This window comes from Astatotilapia calliptera, chromosome 7 (genome assembly GCF_964374335.1).
Source record: "Astatotilapia calliptera chromosome 7, fAstCal68.1, whole genome shotgun sequence".
Lineage (NCBI taxonomy): Eukaryota > Metazoa > Chordata > Actinopteri > Cichliformes > Cichlidae > Astatotilapia > Astatotilapia calliptera.
This window is the reverse complement of record NC_137428.1, coordinates 17,596,318-17,606,442: the sequence shown is the minus strand read 5'-3', so window position 1 is coordinate 17,606,442 and position 10,125 is coordinate 17,596,318.

The window sequence follows — 10,125 nt, the reverse complement described above, 5'->3', positions numbered from 1 at the left end:
TTTTAATTAACATAAACACTGGTAGTTGAGTTTTATGATGAATACAGAATTCATTCTGTTTTGCACTGAAAGCTACACACAAAACATAGTGTATTTAATGTGTTTTACATTTTAAATGTATCTGTATTCAATTTATTTTAATAATAGATCGCAAACCCAACTAAAATACCAAATAAAAGAGGGTGGTACAGTGGTGGTACAAGAAATAAAAGCAGTGGGATAAAATCAGTAGGGGTTCTCAAAAAAAAAAAATCTTAAAAAGAGATGTAAAAGATGTCACTGGCCCCATTTCCTGAGGCAGTTTATTCCATAGCTCCAGGGCTCTGGCAGGAAATTCTCTGTTACTTTTAGGTTTTAGGCTCTAGCCTCAGGACTCAGCCTTTGTATAGGCTCAGGTACTGTATATAGCAGAAGAGAGGCCATGAAAAGCCTTTAAGGTCAACTCTAATCTGTGGTCACTTAATGGATTTTTCATCAAGGCAGGTGAAGCTGGATGTATCAACAATCTAACCTCAGGTAGAGGGAGACATGGAAAATGCTGCCACCATCTTTTAGAGATCTTATTAGGTGATCAGAACAAACTGAGGCTACAACTGAGTGAGTACAGATAGTCAGGATAAGCTTTACTATTGTTCCCATAATACTAATGGAAAATTGGTTGAGTTCTTTTCTTACTCTTCTTCTCTCCCCATTCAGCTAAACTCCTCAATATAAATGAGCACTGATGAAAAAAAGGCCTTTGAAAGGTGCAGGTACTGCACTTGAACATTTGCTGCCATTAGATATGAGTCAGTACATCTCACCGGAAGACGCATTTTCATGTTAATTCAGTCAGGTTTGAAAATGTAAAATCTCTGACTGTGACTGCTCTATTGCCCTTTAAGAGTTGGAAATGTCTATGTAAAAAGAAGCACATTTGAGAAGTATTTTCTCTTTATTAGAGAGGCAAAGTCTTGTGGGACAATGAGAAAGTATTAGTGCTAGAAGATGTCATACTGTAACTACACAGCTCTGAGTAAGGCGTGCATATTAAAACACTCACTTTGCATAATTTTCCTGCAGAAAAAGAATAAAAGAAGAAGCCATTTGAGTTGTTCCAGCAGTAATTGGGTCTATTGTCATCTAGGCACCTAGATTGGCACAAGCAGCAGCAGCATGTTGGTGTACAGCGCTGACCTTGAAATGCAGTTTGCCCGGCCGTGTGGTGGTTTCATCTGCATGCAAATGAGGAAGTGGGAAGCCAGTTCTCGATGTTAGTTGATAACTGAGACTGAGACAACGGCTCACCGAGAAAAGACGTCAGAGGGCCGTGCAAATAGTTCAGACTCATTCATCTGATAACAAAACAAAAAGCCATGATGGAAAGACAAAAAAAACCCCCAAAACTGCCTCTTTGACTTTGCTTCTTGTTCTCTGTCTCTGCTCATTTTCCAAATTGCGTTTTTAATGTGGATGCGTTGGCACGCAGGAAGTAAAAAAAGATCTTCAGCACCATGGACAGCAACTTGCTCACTCCTTAAACCCAGCCATGCCATTTCACCAAACTTGTCAAATGAAAATAAATAACAAAAAAGAAAGGATTAATATGAGCAACAATCCGGGGGATTTTCATTGTGATACCTGTTAGTTAAAGGTTTTCCCTGCTCACCTGTAGTGGGCTGCCCTGAAGACTACGAAGACTAGAGCATTTACTTATTTGAAAAAAAGATTGTGAACTGAGGCAGGCGAACAGAAACCAACATTTAAATTCTTTATGCTCATTTGTATTTCTCTTTGTTGGCAGCTAGCCTGCTCTTTTTGCGCGCTTTGCAATGCTTCATGTCTTGTTAAAGACCAAAGGATGATCCGATGTGTCCACTGACCAAATGAACTGAGCGACCGTGCGGTTTATTTAATCTGGACTGCAAATCCATCACGTTCTCAAGGTGCACTATAAAAATAAAATGAGCAGTCATCCGTTTATGCAAATGATTAAGTGCAGATGATGTTTGAACTAAGACTTTTTGGTCTTCTGTCTCTATCTGGGCTTCTTATTAAATTGAACCAGTGCTCACATATCCAGCAACTGTGATATTCTATTTGAATTAACTAGTGTGGCATCTCACAAATGTGAACCCGCATGCATTTGTTCAAACTTTCTCTGTGCTCATTAGTGAGTAAGCCTGCGGGTGCTTATAAAAGTTGGAATGGATAACTTGAAGCCCACAGCTTGGCTGGATTATAGGGGTGAAAACAGGCAAGCAGAATATATAGGATGTGTTTTCTAAAATGGAACAATTGGTGCAGTTTATATTGCACTGGTATCTCCTGTGGGTCAATATGCCGATCTCCTTTGAAAAGGCAAATGCTGCTGTCCAGAGGTCACATTTTAAATGAGTGAATGCTGTGAAAGTCATGACAGTCTGCTTAAATATTTGGTTGTTTAAACATTCTGTGGACCTACTGTATACAAAGAATAAGAAGCCCTCTTGAGGAGAGCTCATAGCTAGCAGAAATAATTGTTTCAGGTATGCCCTGCTTGCAAGACACTGATTGTAACCACAGTACATTGCAAAAGTCTTGAGCCATGCCTCATTCCTTTATATTTTGCCAGGAAAATAGGAAATCGGTGCAGTGACTTGTTGAAGCATGCAAACATCAATGGAAATACAGTACATGTATAATTCTAATGAGCCTGAGAGTTAATATTTGGTATGAGAACCTTTATTCTTAGGTAGGCGGCACGGTGGTTAGCACTGTTGCCGCACAGCAAGAAGGTCCTGAGTTCAATTCCACCATCAGGCCGGGGTCTTTCTGTGTGGAGTTTGCATGTTCTCCCCGTGTTTGCGTGGGTTCTCTCCGGGTACTCCGGCTTCCTCCCACCGTCCAAAGACATGCAGCTTGTGGGGATAGGTTAATTGATTAATCCAAATTGTCACTAGGTGTGAATGTGAGTGTGAATGGTTGTCTGTCCCTATGTGTTAGCCCTGCGACAGACTGGCGACCTGTCCAGGGTGTACCCCGCCTTTCGCCCTATGACAGCTGGGATAGGCGACCCTGAAAAGGATAAGCGGAAGCGAATGGATGGATGGATGAACCTTTATTCTTCTTCACAGGCTGAACTCTCTCAGGCAAGTTTTCTTGTAAATTTGTTAAGTAGTACTCAGGAATAGTTTTCCAGGTTTCTTGAAGGACATTTCAAATCCGTCTTTGGATGGTGGCCGCCTTTTGTTCTGTTCTCTATCAAGATCATCCAACACTGCTTGAATAATGTTGGGATCTAGGGTGGGCAGTCCATGACTGATAGCATTCCACTGGCTGTTTTTTAATCCAGGTAAGATTTTTCTGCGTTGGCAGTGCGTTTTGGGTCATTGTCATGCTGAATAACTAAGCTGTTGCCAATCAGAAAGTTTCCAGATGGTATTACATTGTGGATCAAAATCTCACCGTACTTTTGTCTATTTATAATTCCATCAATTTTGACAATATCTCCAACAGCACTGGCTGAAAAACAGCCCCGAACCTTGACAGAGCCTCTATCGTGATTTACAGATGGCTGTAGACATTCATCGTTTCACCAAAAATCACTCCAAAAGACTTGTTTCCAATGATTAACAGTTATGCAATAACTCCAAAGGCAATCTAAATCTGACAGTATTTTTGTCTCCAGCTACTTGCAAGTCACACATCATACACAAATTTTGCTCATCCTTTACTGTTACAACTTTATGTTAAAGCGAGTTTTATCTAATCTACCACCAGATGGCAGTGTGGACCTGTGTAAAAGTTCCACTAGCCTCTGTGGTTTGTGCTTATTTACAGAGAGTAATTACTGTTTTATAGATGCATGACCTAAGGATAGATAAGATAAAACCGGCAAAAAAAGACAAATAAATAAATAAATCTAGACTACAATATGTTTAACCTAATGTTTCTTGCAGTATATGAGACACTATCTATCATTAGGACTGATGGTGCACTTTTCTCCCATTTCTTACACACAAACACACACAGAAAAGAAAAAAAACAACTTGTTTTTCATATATTAGTAATGACATCTGATTGACCTAATGCTTTCCTTAGCCGCTTACTCTAACTATCAACCATCAAAAGATTAAATTTATATAAAAGATCCACAAGCAAAAAACACAATATCCCAAATTAAATGATAAAAAGGCAGCATATTCTTTATGTTACACAAAGCGGATTTTGGAATTGAAATGTGTTCATATAACTCATAATCATTCAGAAACATTCCGATTTTTTTTAGAATTTGACTTGGAACCCTCAATGGAAATGTTTAGCTTTTAATAGCTCTCAAAATCCATGCTACAGGTGGCAGCAGAGAGCCACTGTGGGCACTTCTATTTGTACTATTGGAATGAGCAAAAAGGTAGTACTGTAATAGGATTAATTATAATTCAAAGTTCATTTTAATTTGTCTCTTCTTATTCTGAATCATCCCCTTAGAGGAGCTTGACAGCCTGAATGGATGGTTGATGTTTAACAGGCTAGAATTAAACTGATCTAGAGCTTGAAATGCCACTTGGCAGGGCCATTATTTTTTTCCTAATGTAGCTGTCAAGTAGCAGAAGTGCACATGTCTTGCTGACATGCGAATTCAGAGTCTGACAAATGGAGAGTTCAAAACATTTTCACTAGCTTACATAGGTAAGGCTAAGAAATACAAGTCATGATATTAGGAAAATGGACTAAGCAGTATCAATCAAATTCTTTTTTTAATCACTGTGCAGGTCATTGCAAGCAAGACCAACAATGGTACTATTATCAATAGAAAGAATTGGTGAATATAAATACATTTATAGTACATATGTGTATAAATATTTGCTCATATTGAGAGATAATTGTGTTTTCTACTCATCTTATTTAGTAATCGAATTGCCTGTGGAATAAAGCCAAGAATTCTGTTTGTTTTGCAAGCTGGAGATTTCCTCCTCCTGCAGGAGTCATCACAAACTCGTTATGGGTAATCAGTGAGGGCACACAATTTACTAAGAACTGTTCTCAGAATCTTTAATCTTCCCTCATAAATTTTGAATCCATGCAAAAATTCTTTGTGGCCTGTTTTTATAAAATGTTAAAGGTATTCTTTGTTTAATCTCATAGGTGCAGAAACACAAGATGTAATGCACCTTTGTACCATCAGTAACATCTCAGCGAACCCCCAAATACGCTTCAGACAGTTTCAAAATATTCATATGTTTTCCCACCCTCAACAGTACGAGGAGACACTGGAAAAGAAAAAAGAGAGCGCTTGAGCCCGACACAGAGGTACTTTACAGAGATGAGAAGCTTTTTGGCTCCTACCTCAAAGCACACTGTGTTCTGTTGATCTTATGTGCTGCACAATAATGTTTAACATTTAGTATTTACTGTCATATTCCCATATATCATTGTGATGTTGTTTATTCTATTACTCTTGTTCTCTTCTGCTTGCTTTCTTTTTTCTTTCTCAGCAGGTGATCCAGGTGATTGATATATGCATTTTTTTTCTCTGCCCGTTCTGTTGGTTTTTGTCTTTTGCCCTTCTCCCCCGTCCCTCTTCTCAGCTGTTTCTCTTTCCCTCTTTCTTTCTCCCCTTCTTTCCCCCAGTCAAGTCTGTCCCGTATTCAGTAAGTGAAAATAAAATAAACAATAAAAGGTGAATCAAATGGACCATTACGGCAAGGCTGGGATGGTCAGTTTGGTAAAGTAAATCCGTTGGGCATCTTTCTTTGCCTTTAGACAACAATTCTGATGGCAAAAGAGCCAAACGGGACAGGCCAAAAAAAAAAAAAAAAAAGAGAAGCTTAGGAGTTTGGTAAGGAGAGGTTTTACAATGAGACGTAAAAAAGGATGAAGACGGTGTTCAGAGAGAAAGCCAAGACCCCAGCTGTGCCCCTGCTCCCACTCAGCACACATGTATGCACATATGCAACTCCGCCCACACACAAAGAGAGTGGGCCAGTGCTGCGTTTGTGTTTAAAGTGGCAGATTTTTGCCAACCAGATCCACCCGCAATGGTTCTTACAAGCAAAGATGTGAAATTCAATCTAAGTGGAAAAAACACCCAAACAATTTTCACAAATTTGTAATAGCGACGATATAAACTGGAAAACACTGTGACTGTCAAATAAACCAGGTCAAACTAAATAATTCAATTTATATTCTTCCAGTCGAGATGAGCCACCTCATTGGTGCTTTTCAACACACAGCAAATTACATATTCAAGCAAAAAAAACCATTTATAAATATATTTTTTGGCTGAACATGGAATTTATGCAGTTTCCAAAGACTTTAATAATAATGTTTCCATGCAGCTTACTTTCTCCTGGATGTATCTGTCACCACGGTGAATGTAAAGCCTCTCAGGAACAAAACAATGCATTAGCAACTCAGGTTTTGACGTACGATGATTCACTGGTTCTTTGATCTCTGACATCCTATTCATGTGAATGCTTCCAAACACTCACAGCAGGTGTGAAGCATGATGGCAAAGGGGATGTATCATGTTTTGGATAAAAAGGCAAACTGTCTCTTAAATAATTTAGAAGGCTTTTTTTCCTTTAACCATTTGCAGCTAGTATTTTGAGTTCTTTTCTGTGGCAGCAGCAGATGCGTTAGTACAAAAAATCCCAACATAATCAAGGAGCTAAATCTGATTAATTCAGCTCTGGGTTTGTGCCATGTTTAATTTGTTCTTGTATCCCACTCAGGGGAGAGTAGTGTTTGTCAGCATGTTTGCTATTGACCAACAAATGAACATGAGCAGTTATCCCATTGCGTTAGGCTCTTCTGTTGTTGCAGCCTTTTCAGGTATTCAGTGCAGTACCCCTGTTTGATGTCACAAGTTTATGTCCTTGTTTTTTTTGCCCACAGTCATTGGATAGTGATGATCTACAATGTCATTCAGAGACCATGCTGCATAACCACTTTGATGATCCAGTAAAATAGTGAGTTTTCTGGCAGATTCTGTAGATTTTTTTCAATTTAATTTATATATTTTAATATTTGTTCATTCATTTTACGTTATTTACATCATACAATATGAGGCACTCTTTCAGTTTTAGTTAGTTTTGAGTTACATATACTTATCATGTGCACCAGTTTCACTGAGAGGAGGCCGACCAAGGAAGAAGTCCAAGCTACAAAACCCACACCATCAAGCCTAACTGAAATTTTAAGATGCCTACACGGAAAAGCCAAATGTGTTTTGGAGAAAAGTTTTATTTTTAGATAAGACAAAGATTTAACTATTTTGTTACAAGAGGTTTTGTTAAGGACAGTTTAACAAGCATGGTGGTAGCAGCATCATACTCTTCGGGTGTTCTTCTGGCAGTGGTACTGGTACACTGCACAAAGTGGATAGAATGATAAAGAAAGACTCCCTCCAAATTCTTCAACTTCACCTCAAATCAACAGCTAGATGGTTGAAACCTGACTGCGAATTGTGTTCCAAGGACAATGGTCCCAAACCCATATCAGAGCTGATTTTATAACAAGCTAACAGCTTTTGAAATAGACTTCTAATATCTTGATCTCAACCCTACTGAAAATATGTGGACTATCCTTAGAAGCAGGTTTTTCGCCAGAACACCGACAAATCATATATCTGGCTATGTTTATATAGCCTGGCTATATTTATACTAGAAGCTTGTTGATGGCTACCAAAAGTGATGCAATTTGCTAAAGAACATTTAACCAAATATTACTAGGAGTGTATGTAGATATTTGAGCCTTTATATGTACCAGTGGTTGCTGGCAGTTTCTGTGAAATCATCTGCTTTTTTCATGCTGGCAGTCGCTACCATGAAGTTGCAAGGAGTTGAAGTGACACCTTGCTATTGCTTTGATTGCTAGCTGGTTGTCACAGTTTCCAGCAATACTGCCTTTTCTGTGAAATGTGTGATGCAAACCAGAGACGGAAACTGTTTGCCTTTAAAGCAAAGGTTGTCCCTTTTGAAATGTGTTAGAGGCAGCAGTATGGCACAAATTTGACTTTGAGAGTGAATAGTCTCCATTTCTAGTTTGCATTGCTACAGCTTAGCGTAATTTACCTGGTTGGCACGGAGTCACCACCTGGTCAGGGGGACTCGGGCCTTAGACAATATTTACCCCTGTTTGTAGGTTTGTTTCTTAGTCCGCAAACTCCTTGTAGACCATTATCTGTTTAAGATAATGGTCTATTGTGTCATTGTGTAGCAACCACCTAGCATAAAGCTAAATTAACCCAATAATCTACCAATAACACTTGATTAAAACATTATATTGTTTTAATTTTCAACATTAACATCTTATTGTTATCCACAAAAGTTGAATTATGCATGATATATTATGATGACACATTGCGTAGGAAGTGACTAGCATTTTAGCCCTTTTTTTTTTTTTTTTTTTTTTTACAGTGCAAGTAAGAATGTCAATTTGCCAAAAGCAAGAATAGTCCAAAGAATATTGTAGCATGGGCATGTTCTAGTATGTCAAATTTGTCCAACCAGCCATTGTCACTCTGACAGCTAACAGTTGCTGACATTATAACATTCCTTCATGGGCCTTTGTTGGTCACATGAGTACCTTTTTTTTTAAGGACTTAATAAAATTTTCACCTACGGGTAAAGTCATGTGTTAGTCATAACACATGACTTTAAGGGGATTTTTCATTGCAGTTATGCCCATACTGCAGATTTATAAAGAGAACATTTGGAATATCAACAGGAATTCTCTTATGGTTCCCTGATAGTGACATGTGTATGTTTTATTTGGGACTGTTGGGGAAACCACACAGAACGCTTTTTGGAAAAATGTTCTCATATGGTCCTCTTGACGACATAAACATCAAAAAATGTCTGCAAACAGAACCAGATGACTGAAATTGGCAAACAACAAAAGACATCCGATTCTCGGTTGGTCCCATTACAGCATTATACCAGAATACACAATATGATATGACTATTTTTTATTTCTTTACATTACATAACACTCCAGCTTAAAGAAGAAATATGATTTCAGAATGTTCTGAGTTTGGAGTTAAGGATGTCACTCTTTGTAAGATTAATACAACATTTGTGGACAGTCAAGACATGGTGTTCTTTAAAGGGCAAGGGGATGTTATATGGCAGACATCCATAAATGCTCTGGGAAACTTTAGGCCATCATTATTGGCCTCTATAGTACATTCTCACTATGTGTATGTCAGAATATTCTGAGACCATAAACCTGTAGCTTGGTGATGTACGGGAATGTGATAGTTAGTAGGCATGCATAGTTGAAAATGTGCGGAGGGGGATGAAGGCTGTAACTATTTTAGTATACTGTTTCTGCTGCAAAGGCAGCTAAGCACTCCAGAATACTTTGACATTTCAAATTAATTTTCAGAATGGATGAAAATGAGTTGCATGAAAAGATAAATGATGGTGTGAGCACCACGGGCTGTATAAGAACAACTTTTGTTTCATTATTATACACTTAAAATTCCTTCCTTCCGGGGAAAATCAATAAATTTATCAGCTTATGAAAAAAATTGAATGAATTTATTATAGATCACTCAGGGGCAGATGAGATAAAGGCTGATTTAATGAGATATCTAATGGTTTTAGCTAATGTTTGCACATGCAGTGTGTGTGATGACCCTGGCAGCTCTAAGGACAATGTCATGTCAGATAAACACACTATTTCTTACCCCAACAACCTTCTATCATCGCCACACAGTGGGGTATTGATTGCTGAAGAAAGTACATTTAATTTCTCTCTCAGCAGGTTGGCCATGCCCAGCTGTCCTTCAGACCCCCTTTTTTCTGCTTCATGGAATATTCTAGAGAACGATAGGGACTTACACGCAGACACAAAGATAGAACGTGTGAGTGGATGTGCCTTCAACACCTCCACTCCACGGGGAATATGATTTGATGAGTTCCTGTCGTGAAAATTGCAGGGCAGTTACGCATTTGGGACTTTTTCCAACAATCATTCATTTTGCCATTTGAATTTGATTAATCTTCTGTGTAGGATGAGATTCGTAGTAGATCATCTCAATCGTTGCACCAAAAAAGGCATTTTCTCTCACCGCACGGAGGAGGGGCATTTCACAAGCTCAGATATCAGCACTACAGGCAGCAATGTGTTCCTTTCTTTCAGTAGCACCTTTTCATT